A 20,777-nucleotide genomic window follows, 5' to 3' on the forward strand; every position below is an offset into this window, starting at 1 on the left:
ACACAGTTTCCTACCACATTGTTTTCATCTTTTTAATTCTGAGAAAAATCTCTCAATTCTGTCCTTCCCAGCATTTCAATTTTCAACAACGTTGGATCTGCTTTCTTACCTCTAATGAGAATTTTAACTTGATTTTCCAATGTCAGTGTCCTTAAAATCCTGCCCTGTTTCCTCACTCACCTTGTCTTAACTCACTGCTTTGTACCTTACTCTGAAGTTCTATATTCATCTCCATCTTTTGTTGCTGTTGTTATGGCTTTCGGTTTCTATTTTATATAGACTAAGGCACAGCTTCTGTGTCAATAGAGATTCAATCATTCATTCAACAATTATTTGCTGAACACCTTTTTCATGCTCAGTAGCACCTTTATTAGTCACAGACATTAAACGAAATAATTACACAAATAATTATATACTGACAAAAATCACAGGGTGCCCTGAGAGTATGGAATAGAGGCCTACTTTAATCTAGAGGGTAGAGCAAGGACTCTTTGAGAAGGTAAAACCCAAATAAAGAGTAGCAGTGAGCTAGTTAAAAGAGAAATTAGGTGAGAGCCTTCCAGCTAAACTGCACAGCCAGGAAACAGGTAAAAAAATTCTGTTTCTTTCCATGGTGCAATTTTTCTGAGTTCTGGATAAAATCTCTTTTCTTTGATCTGCAGCATTTCTTAAAGATCATGTGTTGGCATATTCTGTTTGTTCTTGACTGAGGGAAATTTTTCTCTGGACCTTGATCAGGACACAGAGCCTACAAATAGGCCTAAGTTCAGAATTCTGTCCATTTTGGTGGTGTTGGAAATCCTTTCTCATGGCAAAGTTCAATCATGAGCTAATGCTAATGTGTTTATCTCTGACTCCAGTTGTCCCATCTAACATGATCTTTCTGGACTAGATGGTGTTTCCCACTCACATTGCTTGACGTGGCTGTCTAACTAAAATGGGCTGCCAGCTTTGTTTGGGAGTTAGGTGCCAAGGCTCGATGAGTCAGGGTCAGCCTGGATGGAGACATTCTCCTTCTCTTTTTTCCCCAGCAAGTAGAGCTGCTCTGTGTCATGTAGCAAAGCAGGAACAACCCACTCTCAATGACGTTATAGACAGAAGACATTCCTTTCAAATTCTGGATCAAGGTCATTCAGCACTCTTTATTTTGGGGTCATCTGATCATTTTGTTTTGTTTTGGTTATTTTATCTTCTGTGTATTTATATGTATTTAGTGGTATGTAAGAAGTTGTGACAGATGCTATTTTAAAGTAGAAGCCTTTGGATATATTTTTAGTCTGCCAAATTTCTTGGAACTATTTGATTTTTAAAGCCAGAGATTCTTTTGGTGAGTTAAAACATTTTAGCAGAAAGAAAAAGCATGTATGAAGTTTAGATCAGCATTTTTATTAACTAGTACTTTTATTGTCTGATATGGACTTGTGGAGACTTGGGGTCATATAGAGAGATGGTAAAGAGAGAACACTGATCTGTGTGTGTGGAATCCCAGTCCTGACGTTAAATGTGACCTTCCTGGAGTCGCATTCCCTCTCTGCAAAAGGAGGTACTAAGAAAGTCAGTGTTTTCTGAGTTGTTCGGCAATGTTCTAGGGCTCCAATCCAAAGACACTGAATCTGAATTTTAACAAGACTCCAGGTTATTCCTACACTTGTGAAGGTTTGAGAAGCTCTGATCCAGGAGGTGTCTGTGGTGCCATTGGGGCTCCTCTAGGAATGCAGGAGAAGGAAAGAGAAGAGATTTAGGAGAGAGGTTTTCTTCACTCTGCTCCCCTTTACTGGCCACAACCAGGGAAGCTCTGCTTCTTCCCTTTAAAGAAATTTAATTACCAGTGCTCAGGTATTTTCTTTTAGGAAAGATAGATCCTCTGCAAATAAGAAAATTGTATGATTAGATGATCATCAACATTCTTTTAGCTTAAAAGTTTCACGCCTACTTTCTTTCAAAGACAAGAGAAAGGCAAATTTATTATAGCTTTGGAGGAAAACAATTAATACAATATCAAGCATACAAACTTGATTTCTTGGAGCCCACATGGGATTAGTTTGAGATACGGCTGTCAGAAGCACAGGAGAGGAGACCCTGCTTTCTGCAAGGGGGAAGAAATTGATCCTGTCACACCCCTTAGGCCCAGAGGACAGCCTTTTGCCTGGACACCTACAGAACTCAAGGTAGGAGCAGGATAGTTCCCCTAGTATTCCCAGCCTCCAAGCCAAGGTTTTGGAAATGTCAGATTTTGGCATAAGTCATAGAATGTCACATGGTAAATTATTTCTGCAATGGCAGGGTGTATTTTTACTCCTTTAGCAAAATGTATTATTGATTCTTAACTGGCAAAAAAAAAATCAAGTATTCATTTATCGTCTCCCCTTCCTCTCAGCAACGCCACAATAATACTGTATTACAATCATCCCAAACTCAGTGTCTTAAAAAATTAATCTTTTATGAATAATTCTCACAAATCTGTAGGTTGACTGGGAGAGTCACTGGCCTTAGTAGGACTTGCTCATTTTCTGAGGTGTATTGGCAGGTGTCCAACGGGGGCTGGCTGGTCTGAGGGGGGCCTTTACTGAGATGAGTCAGGTCTCCACCCCAAAGGTGACTTGAGTCTCTCACATCTCTCTGCTAGGCCAGCCTGTGTGTGCCTATTATCACAGGAAATTGCAGAGGAGCAGGGAAGAAGTAGAAATGGGCAAGTGTTCTTCATGCTTCTGTCTTCCATTCGCTAACTTCCCATTGGCCTATACAAATCATATGGCCAAGCTGAGAGAGAAAGAGAAAGAGAGAGAAGAAAATTACAGGATAAAGGGTGTAGATGCACAGAGGTCATTAATTAAATTCAATTTAAATCAATTAAATGAAATATGAAGCTACCACACATGATCTTAAACAGGAATTTGGCAGGAATCCAACTGTAAGAAGTACAATTCTCACTTACAAAAGGAGCCCTGGAACAAAAATATGCTAGAAAGGTGGATCTGAGTGAACCACAGCAAGAAATGATAAGCACTAGCACAAAGAGGCTAGATTGATGACTTTTCAATATGCTAGTTATGTTATGATAATATAGAGAAAAGCATAAGGCATTCGTTCTATTTTTTTCCTATTTCTGGTTTGGGAGATACTGTGTCCTTTCTCTTTTATTAATTCACCAAATAAAAGCTAAATATATTATACCCAAATTATTTATGGCTAATTCAGCTTTACTAAGTACCAGTGTGGCATTTATGTGTGACCAATTATCTCTGCCAAGCCCTTCCTCCATGGTCTACTTAGGACCTCCTGTTGTGTTCTACCTTTCATGCAAGCATTTGAGAAAGTCATGTGGTTAACAGTTACTGCAGGATGCAATTGTCTCCTGACTCTTTGTCAGTGAGAAATAATCTGCATGACCTACCTGCCCCTTTGTCCCAGAGAAAGCTTTGCTGGAGATGTCCAGACCTGAGAGAGAAGAATCAGCCCAAAATCTGTGAGCCACCCTAAGTACATCAGTAATAACACAAATTAATTTGAGTCTTGTTTTCCCTCCTCTTGGAGCTGGGAACATATTGGGTGGGAAGGTTAATACAGTGCAGTCTTATCTCCTCTGGGCAATTCTGCCAACTTGGAATAGTTTTGCGTTTCCTCCCTGGGAAGGAAATGTGCTCTGCCATAGTGATAAGGAGAATGGCAAAGAGGTCAATTCAGAGAGATTAGGATGCCTACCAACCGCTCCCCATGCTGCACAGGGTTATTATAAATCTGGGAAGTGAGGGGTTCAGTTAATTTTAGTTCTGAGTAACTCAGTCTCTATGGGGTTCTTTTTGGAGATGCAAATGACTCAACAGAACCTTGTTAAAAAGACTTTATTCTGTGCATCCAGGGAGAGAGCCCACATGTGATTTTTACACAGGAGACAACTTAGTATCAATTGAGCCAAAAAGAAAATCAGACTTCCATAACTTTTCAAGAGTCTATTGTAGGGGAGGAAAAAGTTTTCCCTAACCCTCTTAGGATTCCTGACTAGGTCTGAAAATTAAACTGACAAAGACTGATTAGCAGAGGAAAAGCATACAAACTTACTTAATATAAATTTCACGTGACAAGGGAGTATTCTGAAGGAAATGAAGAGCCGAAGAAATAGTAAAACCAGAGCATTTTTATGTTAGGTTTGATGAAGAATAGACAGTCATGTAGAAATAGCATAGTAAACTGGGAGAGATTTAGCAAGGCTGGTTTGACCAGATTCTTCTCCGAGTTTCTTTGTCTGAGGAGAAGAAGATGCTCCTTTCCTCCAGTTGTAGGTAGGGCACCCCTCCTATGAGGGTTTTAATGGCCAATTTTAGGACACAAGTTGGAAAAAGGTCAGAGTGGCCTTCCTGCTTCTGCTATTTTCTCAAACTCCTTCAGCTGAAAATATTCAGTATGCCAAGGTGCCATATTTTGGGGTGGCATGACCCGAACCCAAACACTATCATGCTCATCTCCCATGCCTTTGCTAAATTAGAATAATTTTGTTCCCTGACTTGGTGAAAAAGAGCAAGAATTGGTACAACTCCCTCCTAACCATTAATTCGATGATGTTATATTTTTCTTTCCTTCTTTTTTTTTTTTCCACTGGTGGCAAAGCAGAAATTCCCACAGGCCTTGAATGTTAATGAGGTGCCAAGGAGTGCTGACAGGAACAATGCATAGTGAGAAGAGTTCACAACTAACTTCTGAACAGACTTTCCTTGAAAAAATACCTTACTGTTCCATAAGAAATAAGGAAGAGGAAACCCTTGGATAGATCCTGATTATTGGCTTCTGTCTCTTGCTCTCATATGGCTCTCCATTTCCTGACCTCTTTTCTATTTTTTCTCCATAGCTCAGATTGCTGTCTACTGTCCTATATGAAAATGTCTTTCTCAGCTGCCATGATTAAACTCTACTTTAGTGAAGAAGTTCTTTAAGATATTCTGCAGGCACCCGTTGTTGGCCTCCTACAACGAATGAAATGTAATAAATAAGTGAATGAGTGAATAAATGAATGAATGGATGAGTGAGTAAATCAGTGGATGAATGCACAAATGAAGTGGGCTCCACTCTCTATAGCCAACTCCAACAGAATAAAAGGAATGAAGAAACTTCTGTTGTCCTCAGCATGATGGCATTCCAAAGTTAACTTAGGTTCAGACTTCTCATAGAATTATGGGAACCATGATCATGTCATTCATGGGCTGGTAAGCTTTCAGATGATTGGCATCTCAGGGAAGTTCATAATTGCCTTTCCTCCACAGTCTCTCTGTGCCACCCTCTCCACTGAGGGATAGAAGTCATTCTGGAGCAGTGATGTCCACTAGAAAAATAATGGGGGCTGTGTATGTAATTTTACATAAAAAAAGATTTTATTTATTTATTCATGAGAGACCGAGAGAGGCAGAGATATCAGCAGAGGAAGAAGCAGGCTCCCTTTGGGGAGCCTGATGCGGGATTCTATCCCAGGACTCTGGGGGTCATAACCTGAGCCAAAGGCAGATGCTCAACCACTGAGCCACCCAGGTGCCCCAATTTTATGTTTTCTAATAGCCACTTTTTAACAAAAGGAAGAATAAACTGTGCTATGGGTTGAAGTGTGTCTTCTCCAAAAAAGGCATCTTGGAATCCTAGCCACAGTACCTCAGAATGTGACCTGATTATGGGGTATTAGACATTAGAGTCTAGACATTGGACATGAGAGTGGGCACTAATCCAATATGATAGTTGTCCTTATAAAAATCACAAATTTGGACACAGGTGTGGAAAATAGATGATGTGAAGGGACCTCAGTGAGATGTCAGCCATCTGCAAGCCAAGGAGGAAGGCCTAGACAGATCTTTCTTCCTTCACAGCCCCCTGAAGGAACCAATCTAGCCAATACCTTGATAGTGGACTTCTAGCCTCCAGGACTGTGAAACACTGAATCTCTGTTGTTTAAACCACTCAGTGGTATATTGTTACCAGCAGCTGTAGCAAACTTACATGCAGTGAAAAGATTTTTAAAAATTATATATTTTATTCAACCCCATATATCAAAAACATTTTTCCTAATTCAGTGTGTGTGTATTTGACAGAGCACCTCTCAGTTTGGATTGACCACACTTCAAGGGTTCAGTAACCATGTGTGGCTTGTGGATCCCATAGTGGACAGCATGGGTCTAAGATGAACTGAGTCCTGAGGGGAAGGATCCTGTTCCCCACTCCCCCAAGCTGAGTGAACACAGACCTACCACTCCAGGGAGCTATATAATTGGGAGGCAAATGGAATTTGGGGACTTTAACTTGATGTCTGAAGATGGTAATTAAAAAAAAAAACGAAAAAGCTCTTCCATTTTTTTTCCCCCAGTAGTGTGGTTCTGCTTATAAACGGTGTATGTATTTTAAGTCTTGGCAATTTGGTGTGTTTCCTACTTGGGCAAATTGGCCAATTCAACATTATTACTTTAATCATACAAATGCAGACTTTATAAGTGATTTACCATAGAAACTGAGAAAAAACCCACCTCCCTCCAACTAAAAATATAACAGTCTCTATAAATATGCACAACCATATGACAAACAATTTCTGGGGCACAGTGCTACATTCTATTTCCTTTAAAGAAGTCAGTATGGTGGATCTTGAGCACCATTCGCAAGTGTGAATTCTCCATTTGCATGCCTACTTTGAACCTGCTGGGCAGAGTCTTCATCCTTGGGTCAACCCATCATCTGTCACTTTTTAATTTGTTTAAAGATGCCAGAAGAAAGGAGTGAAGGGAGAACCCATTTCTGATATTTGTCATCTGCTTTCTTTCTATATCTTGAAAACAAACACTGACAAGTTAATATGGTTGATTATGTCAAATACTTTCTCCAAGAGAAAGAAACACTAGATGAGATGTGATATATGATTTGTAATAAGAAATATATGGTCTTTGTATCCATTTCTGGCTCAGAGCTCTTAAAACTCTTGGAATTTCCTAAATGAGGAGAACAATAAATGTGTCTTTTGTCATGTTAATAAGGTGACTTCTGGCAAATACCTAAAGATGGTGGCTGGTTATCAGTGGAGCCAACCCTGTGAATAGAGGGCTGGAACTTCCAGTCTCATCCCCTGACCTCTGGGGAAGGGAGAGAGGCTAGAGGTTGGAAACAATCACCCATGGTCAATGATTTAATCATCTTTTGTATGGAATGAAGCCTGTGTAAAAACCCAAAAGGAGAGGGTTTGGAGAGCTTCCAGGTTGGGGAACCAGAACACTGCCATATGCCCCTGAGCCAGGCCCCAACTCCACAAGGACAGAAGTTCCTTTGTTCAGGACCTTGTCCTTTGTATCTCTTCTTCCAGCTAGTAATTCCTAGCCTTTAATATGCTTTGAGTAAACTGATAGCCCTGTGAGTAAATAGGTTTCCTGAATGCTGTGAGCTGCTCTAGCATGTTAATCAAACCCAAGAAGGGATTCCAACTGGATAACCAGTTGGTCAGAAGTCCAGGAAACACCCTAGACTTGCAATTGGTATGTGATGTTAGAGGAGGTGACAGTCTTGTGAGACAGAGCCCTTAACCTGTCAATCTGATGCTATCTCTGGGTAGTCAGAATTGAATTGAATGGGAGGACACACAGCTTGTGGAGAATCACATGGTGGTGTGGGGACCCCTCCACCCTGTGCAGCCTCTCCCCCACTGGAATTGGTATCGCAATCAATATAGGGCAACTAGCAAAACTACTCATTAATAGCAAGGTTCTCCAGTTGTAGTCTAGTGGAGGAAAGACAGTTGAGTCCCATGTGATTGTGAGAGGAATGTGAGCATTATAAGACTGTGTTGAGGAATGTCTGAGACAAGCCCTGATGGGGCCCCCTGGAGGGCTGGCTACATGCATTCCTCTGTCTACCTCCTTTTCCTCAGGCTTCCATCCATGCTCCTTTTTTTTTCTTACTCTGTGTCTTCTCTTTGGCATGTTCTCACTCATTTCCAAGGCTTCACTTACTATGTGTACTGATTTCACCTGAAGATTCCTGAAACTTTCTCTGTTCCTGGACCAGCCTTTGACATTCTAGAAACTTCTATCCAGTTGCATAGTACACCTTCCCAAGCTTTTTCCTCCTTCCTGCTTTCCTTTCTTAGTAATGGGGCCCATTTACTGCTGGGAAGCCAGGGATCATGAGGGACTCCCTCCTCTTTCTCATGCCCCACCTCTGTCAGCCACTGTGGCTTGTGCATGCCATTGCCTAAATACCACTTGAATCTGGTTCTCTCGAGTCATCAGCTCCCCACCCCACCTCCACCCAGGCCATCCTCATTTTTCACTAGGATCATGCAGCAGCCTCATTATAGGCCATCTGCCCTGATTCTCACCCCTTCCAATTTGTTCTCTAAGCTTCAGACAGAGGGATTTTCCAAAGGGACAGATATGATTAGGTGCCTTACTATTTCCATCCTTTGCCAGTGCCTGACATCAGAGTGTAAACCCTATGGTCCTTCATGTTGTGGCCTCTCCCTAATTCTCTGGCAGCCCTGTCACGTGCCTCTCGCTGTCTGGTTCCATATCAGTGGTTCTTAAAGTGAGATGCTGGGTAAGCAACATCAGCATCCCCTAGAGACTTGTTAGGAATGCAGATTCTAGGGCCCACCTAACACCTACTGAACCAGAAGCTCTGGCTCAGCATCCTGTGTCACAAGAAGGTTTGCTTCCAGGAGACTGTGATTGAACTCCAGTTTAAGAACTGCTATCAATATTAAGAACCACTAGTAGAGATCCTCAATCATGTCAAATAGAAAACAAATCAGGACTTAGTAAGGGGAGACTTTTTTCCAAAGGATTATTGCAATGTTGGGGGGCAAGGGGAGAAGGGCTATTGCAACAGGGAGAAGGTTCTGTCCATAAGATCTGCCAGCATCTCCAGGGTTAAACAAAAAGGACCTTTATAGAGAAGAGTGAACAAAGCTAGGAAGAGCTGGGTATGGGGAAGTGGGATGAAGGGCAGGGACATGACAGGATGATAGAACTGGGGGTGTTTTACCTTGAAGATAATTATTCTCAGAACAGGAAATTTGGAGGGTCTGTGCCTGGCCTTGTCTAGGTAAACAAGGAGGTTAATTTCGAGTTTTCTATGAGTTTTATGGAGAAGGTGCTTCTTTGCAGTAGGCCATTCTGGAAGACAAAAGTGTGTGTTGGGGGGATTGCTTGCTGTTTTCCACGAGCTCATTCCAGCTGTGTCCACACTGAATGTTGCCCTTCACCCATGTTCTTCCTACCATCCAGAGCCCACCTGCCCGGTTCTCTGCACCTACTCTCTCCCTACCCTTCCACATTTATTGGGTCCTGGTGTCATCTTAACTGAATCTCCTCTCCTATGCTGGGCTCTACATATGCCATCTCCATTCCAGGTCTCCCGTCCTAACTCAGTGCCTGTCACCTGGCTGGAGCCAATGTGTACTAAACAAATGAAGGAAAGCAGAGAAGTTTCTGGGAAGATATGTTAATTTAAGAAGCTCTCTTAGTGTTTGATAATAATCCCTCAAGAACTCTTTTCCCCCCTTCTCTGCAGTTAGAAAGCAGTCAGAAGTGTCACATTCCCTCCTGAGAGCTCTTTGAAACCAATCCTAAAATGACTGCCATTTTATTGACCTCACTGGAGCTCTCTTTTTCCAAGCTCAGCTACTTAGCTGTGGTTGGGTGTGTGTGTGTGTGTGTGTGTGTGTGTGTGTGTGTGTATTTTAACATTTCTATTGTGTTCTTCAGGGCAGGATAGAGGTGTTACAGCATTCTAATGTGTTACCAGGCTGCAGATAAGAATTTAACAGCCCGTGGGAGGGCCAATTAGAGTCAATTATAATGTAATTGAACTGCCTTGTATTCCTTGTCTGTATAGAACTTCTTTCTGCAAAGATTATGCTTCTCTTCACACTGTGTTGGGGGCAAATCTCAGCTGCACAGATTCACAGGAAATGGTTCTGACCCTAGATCCTGGAATAGAGTTTCATGGAGGCTGAAATGTTCTGGAAGATGAGGGCCAGAAAAACTCAGCTCAGTTCCGTTATTTTGAAAAGGTAAGGAAAGAGCTGACTTTCCTAATTTTTCCCTTTTCTTTCTTTTTAAAGATAAGATTGCTGCTAAGTTCTTACTTAGAATAAGGGCATAGATGAAATACCTCACAATCCTTGGGAAGTTAGGACATTCAGCCAGTTGAAAGGAAGGACAAAGAGTGAGGGTTACCATCTCTACATTTTCTCCATTTTTGGGTGTTGGAAGTGGTGCCACCATGGGAGGATTGATGCTGTCTTGCCCCACCAATATTCCCCTGGAGACTGGCCTTTGGACCATTGGAGAGGGGAGCCCCTGGTTATATGATTTCTCCTTTCTCACTGCACCCAGCCACCATCATATCCCAGCTTTGAGATGTAATGGATATGGATTCTCAAAGGCTCCAGTCCATGATTGGTTACGTAGTTTTCCTAGTGGCAGAGTCCTCCTATTGTCTCTCCCTCTTTCTGTACTCAACTCTTTCTGCTTCTTGCTCCTCTTTTCAGGTGTTATATATCCTAATAAAATAATGTAACATACACCTTCAGCCTCACCTTCAGCCTTCTGATATACCAGGGGTAACATTGATTACACTTGTGAAAACAGGGTAAACAAAGCAGGTTTTTATTGATTTGTATGTTTTCCCATTTTCTAGAAAACAGTTTGGCGGACTGAGAGCCCAGTCCATGGCAGAGGGCTTCCAATGTGATAAAAGGAAAGTTATGTGCTGGTCCCAGATATAATGCTATTTGAATACTCACCAGTTCCCTTGACTAGTGACAGGTCTGCTCCTTCCACGTCTCAAGAAGTAGCTTAAGTGAAAGAAAGTCTCCCCTTTAAGGGCTTTGATTAATTAAAACTCACCTGATTAATTAAGGCCCATCCAGAAAACTTCTCTTTACTCAGAATCAACTATTGGCTTGCAACTTTAATGGTATCTGTAGAATCAGTTCAGCTTTGCAATATTCTGTTGGCTAGAAGAAAGGTATGGATTCCACCCACACTCAAGGGGAGGAAATTATGCACAGGCAGGGGTGCTAGAAGGTGGTGGTCATTAGGGATGATCCTAGGGTCTGTCCCTCACACTGAGGAAATCCAAGGCAGAGGCCTGAACACAACATCAAGATTAGGTCACAGTAAGGCACTGGTAAAAATGATGTCCTAGTGGGTCAAAGACCTGGTCTTCTTTTCTGTTTCCTGGCTTATAAAAGATCTATGATTTTTGCATGAGCCCATCAGTAGAGAGAGAGAGGGACTCAGTAATGATGATTATTGATAAAAATTACTCAAAATTTAGATAAAAGGTGGGTGGCTTGCTTTTTCAGTGTCATACAGAGGTGCAGGCCCACCCAAGGATTAGGCAAATGCATGTTCTTTAACTCACAGTTTGCTACTGATTAGAGGTCCCAGAATCATTGAAGCTACATGCTATCATGCAGACTTTTTTTTGAGTAAAAAAATGCAAATTACTTTCAATCAGTGGAATGGATCATCTCAAAGATTATGGCTTATCACCCTTTTGGACATTAACCATCTTTGTAGGTAGCTTATCCTAACCTGCCTATATTAACTTGGCTATGAAAACCTATCTTTTCAAATGTTCTTTGGACTGGTTTTAACACCTTACTATTTCTCTCAGTAATTAAGAAGTCGAATAAATCTTTGACGTGTTCATTTTATATTTGCCTAAGCATTATTGTGTCATTTTTTGAAAATCTAACAATGGGATGGAATTTTTCATCAAGCAGATAGGAGAACAGAGTTTGTTTAATTGTAACAAATAAAGAAAAGTGAATTTTTTAACCCAATATTGTGGGGTACAATTCACAGCCTTGGCAATCCTCTCATATTACGAGAAGAAATAAATTTCCTTGCCACACTTTTTTGGGGGGGAAGAAGGAAATAAATCCACCACAGCTGCCTAACCTCTTTCTGTGCACTTATAAATGCCTGATCTGTGGTCTGCAGATTTGAGAGCATAGTACTTAACTACCAGATATGGTACTGATGGTAGCAGTGAGTCAAAGATCCATTGTGAGGGCAAAGCATACAGGTCAGAGTCCCCATCACAAATGCTCTGCTGAGAAGCATCTTGGATTGGGCACTCGGATATGATGGAATTCCAACAAAATCCTCCAGTTGCTCAAGTGTGATTTAGTCTAGTTCTTGATATATACAGTGTAATCCAATTAAATAGAAATTTAATCTAGTAAATTTATCTATAAATATATATGCCCTTTATTATGTATAGTTGATATTTTAGCCATTATATATAAATGCATAGACACATGCAGGTATGTGTGTATGTGTGTATATACATACATATATATGCATATGTTATGATAATTTTGACTTCATGCTACCTGCATCTTCACATTTACTTTAGAACATAATGCTTGGATGAGATATGACACCACTGTACCTGTTGCCAAGCCTGGTATTAGATGGCTAATTCACAAATCCTTGGTCTGTGTGGCATAAGATGTTTCACATGCAAGTTATGGAAAGAAGTGTTGTTTCAGGCTGGGCCCTGCATAGGCTTCTTAGTAGATACTCTGGTGCCCCACACAGGAGACTGTCTGCTTACCTCAGGGCTTAGCTATTATTAGAGGTGTTGATCAGTTCAAGCACAGAGCTGCCCCTAGGCTTCTTACCAAGAGAATCAGCTCAATCAACAGGACTGCTTTGCCCAGAAATGTGTGGAGATTTTGCCCCTTACCCCAAAGTGGGGACAGCCCAGAGTCAATAACTGACTGACATCAGGGCACATAGCTGGTTCCCTTTGCGTCAGTGGCAGATGGGTAACTCTGTGGTGGCATTTACGCTCCAGACTCCTAGCAGGATCAGGCTGAGGCTAAATTCCAGCTGACATCACTTCTTTTCTCAACTCCAAACCTGACCCCATCCTGTATCCCATTCTGGTCTTCTGTGAGCACACCCCAAGAAAGTCACTTGCACAAGAATCCCCCTCTTGGGCTCTGCATTCAAGAAGCCCAACCTAAAACTTTCTGAGCCTCTTTTCCTACTATGAGTCATCACTGAATGTTGCCTCTGTACCAAAGACAGTGCAGCCTCTCAAATACATGCCCTAGGAGTGATGCCCAAAGAAAAAGGGAAATGATATATTCCACCTAACTGAATTTCTACCACTTTAAGCCCTGAAACTATCTAATCAATAGAGGCTTGTGGAAAATGATTTTGTGACATCAATAAAATGGGGTAATTCCCTGGACTCCAAACCAGAGGACCTTATTTTTCAGCCAGGCTCTACATATAACTTGCTGTGTAGATGCAGCAAAGTCATTCAGGGGAGGTGCATTTTTATTACCAGTACAATCATCCAACTGCCCTGATCACTTTGCAGATTACCATAAGGGACCCATGGGTAATGAATGTGAAAACATTTTAGAAACTGTCAAATGGGTTTATTATTCCAGAGTCTCTTGTATGCAAGAGAAAATTGCAATTGACTTAAGCAAAAAGGCAACTGTAAAAGCTCATCTCTCTAGGAAGTCCACAGTATGAGGCTGCAATTAGATTTAGGAGCTCAGTCATCACTGGAATTTTGTCTTTCCTCTAACTTCTTGGCAATTCTTACTTTTTTTTAGCTTTGTTCTAAGAAAGGCATGTGGAAGAAAGTTGACTTCACTTAGCATACCTCCATTCTTACAGCCTATCCAGGTCTTAGGGCATCCTCAGAGCTTATGCTCCAAGGGAAAAGAGGACAGTTTTCTGTATAACTCTGGTAAAAAATCATGGGGAGAGCTAAAGGAGCAGGCTTGGGCACATGCCCATCCCTGAGCCAATTACTGGGGCCAATGGAAAGAAATACATTATTTAGACAGAAATGGGTTTTATGACTTTTTTTTTTTTTTGAGGATCATGGAGTTCAGCTCCACCAGAACCATATAGAACAAATAGGAATGCTGTGGAATGTGAAAGTGATAATTTTCCCAAAAGACAGAGAACAGATTGACAACCATATGTACACTACAGTATTATGTAAGTTAGAAGGTATAATAATCATCAAGCAGAATATATTAAACTTTTATTGATATCTTAAGACCATTGATAACTAATCAACCTTTCTGGTATATTACTGTCATACTTAATATGGTGAGTAAGGTTGTTAATATCTACACCAAATTGCCTCAGACTCTTAAAATAATGTTGAATCATTATGTCTGTATTTTATTTTATTCTCTTCTTGCCTGTTATTGAAGTTTTAATACACTTGCTTCAAGTGCCTCTTCCATACAATCTACTATAGGCCAACAATTCAGAAAAGCATGTTAAAATAGAACTTTGTGTAAAATAAGAGCATGTAAGTTTGAGAGAGATTCTCTCCTCTAAGAAAAGTCCATGGATATTGTGACATTTTATTTCATTGCTTAGAAGCATCTTGTTCTTAGCTGCTCTGAACTGAGACTTCTGGTCTTAGGGACCAAACTGCCCTTTCTACCTAAAAATATTGTGAACAATAAGGAATCTAGTTTGGGTATCTAGAGTTTAGGGGTTCTTTTCCACTAGTATGGGATCAGGTGAATTAGGGCAAGTGCTGAATTCAGAATGAGAAGACTGATTATCTTTCTGGTTCTTCCACTTACTGGTTAATCATATTAGTTCAGCACTTTTATTAAAGCACTTTTTAAATACAAGGCACAGGGATAGACATTACAGATATAATCTGTTACCTGTTGCTAGATAATCGTTCACCCCAAAACTTAGTAGGTAAAAGCTGCTGTATTTTATTTCCTTGTGATTCTGTAATCTGGGCTTGGCTTGGTGGTTCTTCTGCTGGTCTCACTTAGAGTCTCTGGTGGCTGCGGTTGTTTAGAGGTTACTCTGGGGTTGTAGAATCTGGAGAACTTCAATCACAAATCTGGTTCATGCTCTTCTTCAGGTCTTCTTTTCATATAGTCTGATCATACAGTAGCCTAGCTCAAGCTTTATTACCACATGACAACTAGTTCAAAGAATGACAGTATCATAAAGCAGGAGCATATCTGCTTGCATCAAGCTTGCTCATGTCTTACTGGCTAGTCACATGGCCAAGTCCATGCCCCGTGCTAGTAAAGAATGCACAACAGCAAAAGCACCAGGAGGTAAGTTTCATTGAATGCTGCTGAATTAACAGTCTGTCAGTGGTGGTTCTAACTCAAAGTGGAATCACTAGAACTCCAAACAACTCTTCAGGGTGAAGTAGAGAAGCCTCACTTAACAAAAATTCCACTCACTAATATTGGGCATTAACAGTTAAGATTTCTACTGAGGAAAGTGTTCCACTGTGAAGAGTATATGTATTTTAAAGTCACTGGACTATATAATCTCCTGAAAGTTAAACATTTTATGATTTTATGACTCCAGGAGTTCTTGAGCCACTGAGTTGAGCTGTCCTTGGATGATAGCACATACTCTTATCTATTCTCCTGGCTACCTGCCAAAATGGATGCAATGATGTCTCCACGTCGCTTAGAGGTCTTCAGCAGACACACTGAAGACATCCCCTGAATTTCAATTCCTTTTCTGCATCACATCCTGCATAGGAAATACCTCCTCCATTCAGAATACTAATATCCATAATTATGAGCACTTATGAATTTAAAGGCAGGTGTTAACATTAAATAAATCAGTAGTGTGAACATATATTCATTTGAAATGTGCTATCCTGTGTATGTGACTGTGGTATTACTGTTTCCCTGTCAATAGCACATGCTGTCTATTTTATTTCTAAAATTTCAAGTTTTTAGCATATAATAACTTCAGCAGGTATTAATTATTGAACACTTATCATGTTCTGGGCACCATGCAAACACATTTCATCTCATCCCGTTAATCTTACAAAATCCTTACAAAATTGGCATTATTATTATTCCCACTGAATGAACAAAGAAGGATCCTGAGGCTGGTAGATTATCCAAATCCATGCAGCTGAGCTAGTGACATAGCTGGGATATGAACCCAGAACCTTTAGTCCACAAAACCAGTTTTGCAGTCCTCTCATACTTCACCCATTATTTTTGTGATCAAGAACCTAACCTAAGATGCAGGGGTTATGCAACAGGGGTTGCATAGAAAGCAACACACCTGTCTGGACAGACCTGAACTCTTTAGCTATCGCCTACTACATGGGCTCTCAACCTTGGCTGCATATTGAAATAAACCAGGGAGCTTTAAACAAATGCTAACACCTGGGTCTCACCTTCTTTATTCCTGATAGACATTGGCTTTGGTGAAACCTGAGCACTGGGCTTTTTGAAAGCTTCCCAGGTAGTTTTTACTATGCAGCCAAGATGGAGAACCACTAATTTAGAGGGACCACCTATATGTCCATGCCTCTGGAAGCCACTTGCAGGACCCTGACTGTTCCATGGCCTTGCAGATAATACTCCTGTATGGAATGTTCTTACTTTTTTAGTCTTTAAAAACTCCTAATCATACTTCAAAACCCAAACCCAGTAAACAAAAGGAAGTAACCAAGGGAAAGGAAAATCATGCAAACATTCGGACCAGCATTATATAAATGTCTGGGCTCATGATTATTAACTGCCTCTTAGGGTTTCCTGGTACACTCCCCTCCATATCCTGACAGCTTACACCTGAAGAAGTCTCAATTTTTAATTCTTAGCCTCTACTGTCTGCCCAGTCCTTCTGGGGCCTCTCTTATTTTATTTTATTTTATTTTTTATTTATTTTATTTTTAAAGGTTTTATTTATTTATTCATCAGAGACACACAGAGAGAGAGAGAGAGGCAGAGACACAGGCAGAGGGAGAAGCAGGCTCCATGCAGGGAGCCTGACATGGGACTCGATCCCGGGTCTCCAGGATCATACCCCGGGCTTAAGGCAGCACCAAACTGCTGGGACATCGGGGCTGCCCAGGCCTCTCAATTTTAGAAGAGATGTTCCAATCCTACCAGTTCTTGGGTATCCACTAGCAGGTGATTGGGGAAGAAGGAATGATACTGGTGTTTCAGCCTCACCCTCTTTGCTGATGGTCTGATCAGAGAGGAATTCAGTGAGAATGTGCCGTGGGCTGCAGTGCTGGTAGCAGCAGTGAGATTCATGTGAGATTCAGTGAGATTCACCCTCCTGGGAGGGTGCAGTTTGTTGAGTTATTAGGATAAGGGCAGGGTACTTTCATCCTATATTCTAAAAACTATTTGGATTTTAGGGGACATGAAGAAAACCAAGAAAAAGCTGACAAATGGAAAACCACTGCAGGGAAAAATAATGTACATATATCAAATATCAGACTCCAAAGAACTTAAACTCTCCCAAGTTCTAGTTTATATATTAAAACCTATTATGACTTTTTTTTAAGAATGAAAATAATTAGATTAGCACTTAATGGTTATACTTGTTTCATCTCACCAAGTAAATTGCAAACTTCTTGGGAACTATATCTCCCACTGTATAATGATGTTGGCATCAGCAGCATCATCCTCATCTTCCTCATAATTAACAGTTATATAGAACTTACCATTTGCTGGACATCTTCAAACAGTTAAACATGCATGATTATTTATATATTGTATACTTTGTAATAAGCCTATGAGGACAGTTATTGTAACTATCCCCATTTTACAGATCCGAAAACCAAGACATGGAAACACTAGTTGGTTTCATTTACTGACGGGTACTCCACTAAATTGGGGAGTGGAATCCCAAGGAATCTAGCTCTGAGGTCTAGGCTCTTAACCTGCACACTTGGCTATTTTCTGACATAGTTGAAAAAGGCAAAGACATTATAGCTGTTATCAGCATGTGATTTATGATTTCTTTGTATCTATTGCACTCAAGAATCATATGACAGAGAAAGATCATTGCTAAGATTTCAAAAGACCATCTAGAGAAAGTATCTTCCTTAAACATACATATGTAACATGTAAATCTATAGATGAAGGTGAAGTATCAACAGTGTACACTAAAATGTTGACAGAGGTCATTTGGGGTGGTGGGACTAAGGATGACTGTTGTTTCCTTATTTGTGCTGTTTTGAATTTTTAAAAATATTTGTGACATTTAATATTATAAATTTCTTTTTCTTTTTTTAATGGGGAGGGGTAGAGGGAGACGGAGAGAGAGAATCTTAAGCAGGCTCCACACTCAGCAGAGAGTCCGATGCAGGACTTGATCTCACAACCCTGAGATCATGACCTGAACCGAAATTAAGAGTTGGATACTTAACCTATGGAGCCACCTAGATGTCCCAATATTACATATTTTATATTATGTATTGCTATTTATATAATGACTGTTTTATATAGTATACACAGTATGTATTGCTTTTGTTATGAGAGAGTACAGAGGTAGCTTACAAGAGTTCAGCCTAGTATAAACTTCCCTGTAAACCCCTTACGATGTCCTAATCCTAGAGAAGTCAGAAACCAAGCTTAGAGAGTTATGGAAAGAGGAGCTGGACAGGAAAAGAAACTTCTGAATATCTCCCCTCAATTCTGGTAGGCCTAAGCAAAGACCCTTGACAGATACAAGAACCAGACATATTAATTCTTATATAAAGTATGGGAATTTTTATGATTTAACTGTGACCAGGTAAGTCATAGGGCCTGCTAGTTTATTTATCCAGTGGCAAGGGAACAACTACTACAGAATAGGTGGGGGTGGGGGCGGGCAGGTGGAAACTATGGGACAAATTTAAGACATTTGGCATTTGCTTTAGATTTAATAACACATGTTTTTTTGTTTGTTTGTTTGTTTTTGTTTTGTTTTTTTAAAGCCTGCTAAAAAGGTTTTGGCTTCTTTTCAACAATTTCTGGATATGGGGCTGATATTTTTTTTAAAGATTTTATTTATTTATTCATGAGAGACAGAGAGAGAGACAGAGATGGAGCCAGAGACACAGGCAGAGGGAGAAGCAGGCTCCTCACAGGGACTCGATCCCAGGACTCTGGGATCATGCCCTGAGCCGAAGGCAGGTGCTCAACTGCTGAGCCACCCAGGTGTCCCCGGGACTGATATTTGATCAGATTTTGGCATTATGCTGAGATAGGCCTTGATGAAACTTAGATTTACTTAGTTAATATATGTAAAAACAAGATAGGGAGGTGGAAAAACTGCTCAGCTTTGTTGCCACCAAGAAAGACTCTTGATATAGAGGGTAAGATTTGAATGTGGCCTTAAAAGATGAATGCACAGGTAGTATATCAGACTAGTTCGATGCAAGAACTTAAAAAAGTTAGAAAAGCCTAGACTGAAATGCAATGTTTACTACTTATTAGCTGAGGGACCCAGGATAATCTTTTCCAATCTAAGTTGAAAAATGGGGATTTTTTTTTTAAGAGGGAGAGAGAGTGAGAGGGGAGGGGCAGAGGGAGAAGAAGAGAGAAAATCCTAAGCTGGTTCCATGCCCAGTGCAGAAGTTGGGCTCGATCTCACGGTCCTGAGGTCATGACCTGAGTCGAAATTAAAGGTCAGCCACTTAACCAACTGAGCCACCCAGGCTCCCTGGAATTATCTTTTTTTTTTTTTAAATCACACATTCTATTGTGCATGATTAAAACAGTAATTGGGTTACATATAATGACATAACATATATTATTATTGATTATGGTTTAAAATAACACCACAAGCATGTGTCTCAGAGTTTTGGAGTGTTAAGAGGTAATAACTCAAACTAATGTGCCAGGCATAGGGCCTGACTGTTAGAATGTTCAGTAGGTGGCAGGAGCTGCTACCACCACCAGAAATTGGCCAGACCATAAAGCAGGGAGTGAGCAAGTAGAAGGACGAGCAGGTGGGGGATGTGCTGATACTGCACCAATCCTGCCACAGAGAATGAGACAGCCTCTTTGAGATGGTCTGGTAAGTGGAAATGGAAACCAATGAATAGAAATGGGAATGTCAGAACTGAGAGCAGAATTTTGGCATCTCACTCTAAGTCCGCACAGCCTCCTCCTTGGTTTCATTTGCATCCCTCCATCTCTGGAATGATGCCCCTGACAGCACATTATCCAGCTTTCCAGAGCAGGTCAGAGCCAGCACAGGGAAATGGAATGGCCCTGCTAGCAAGTAATGATGGTCCCCACACAGCCTTTTACGTGGGAATTAATCTTTTATTAAGAGAGAAAATTAAACCCCAATGCTTCAGGGGCTCTTTGCTCCTGGTTACAAGAGCCCCGGGAAGCACTAGCTCTTCTCCAGGGCCTCAGCCAAGGGCAGTTTTCTTCGAACAATTCCTTTGGAAGCTGAGAGTCTCTGAGGGCCAGTACTATTTTTTGTTTGTTTGTTTTTGTTTTTCTGGTATATGAATGAAGAATTTGAGCACAAAATATACTGTTGGCTGCTTCCTAAATCCCCTCTTTCTATGCAGACTGCTGGGAGAAACTCAAAGTTTAGGTGATGCTGTAAAGCAGACAACCAAGCTTGAAAAGGAATTTGGGAGTTGAGGTATGTATGTTTGTGCTCCTTTGAGAAATTGGAGCTGTGTGTGTAGCTTGGGAAAGAAAGTGCACTTAGCCTTCGGTGGAGATGCTGGGGAAGGAGATGTTTTGATTTATGTGTCCAATATATGTGAGTTGAGGGCCTGCTGTGTGCAAAGTGCTATCTGGGGCCTGGATTCTGTTCTGGAAGCCCTCATAATCTTAATGGTGGTGAGAAAGCTCCCATTTAAGAACCTTGAACAGAGCCAGGATGTTTCTTGAGCTGGTCAAAGTGCTGAGTGAGAGGTAAGGACAGGCAGAAGGTGATGTCCAGGGTGTGATGATGGGGCAGGCTGGACACACACAGGTCTGTCCGAAAAGCTGGATGCAGACA

The sequence above is a fragment of the Vulpes lagopus genome, chromosome 18 (assembly GCF_018345385.1).
Source record: "Vulpes lagopus strain Blue_001 chromosome 18, ASM1834538v1, whole genome shotgun sequence".
NCBI classification, from domain to species: Eukaryota; Metazoa; Chordata; class Mammalia; order Carnivora; family Canidae; genus Vulpes; species Vulpes lagopus.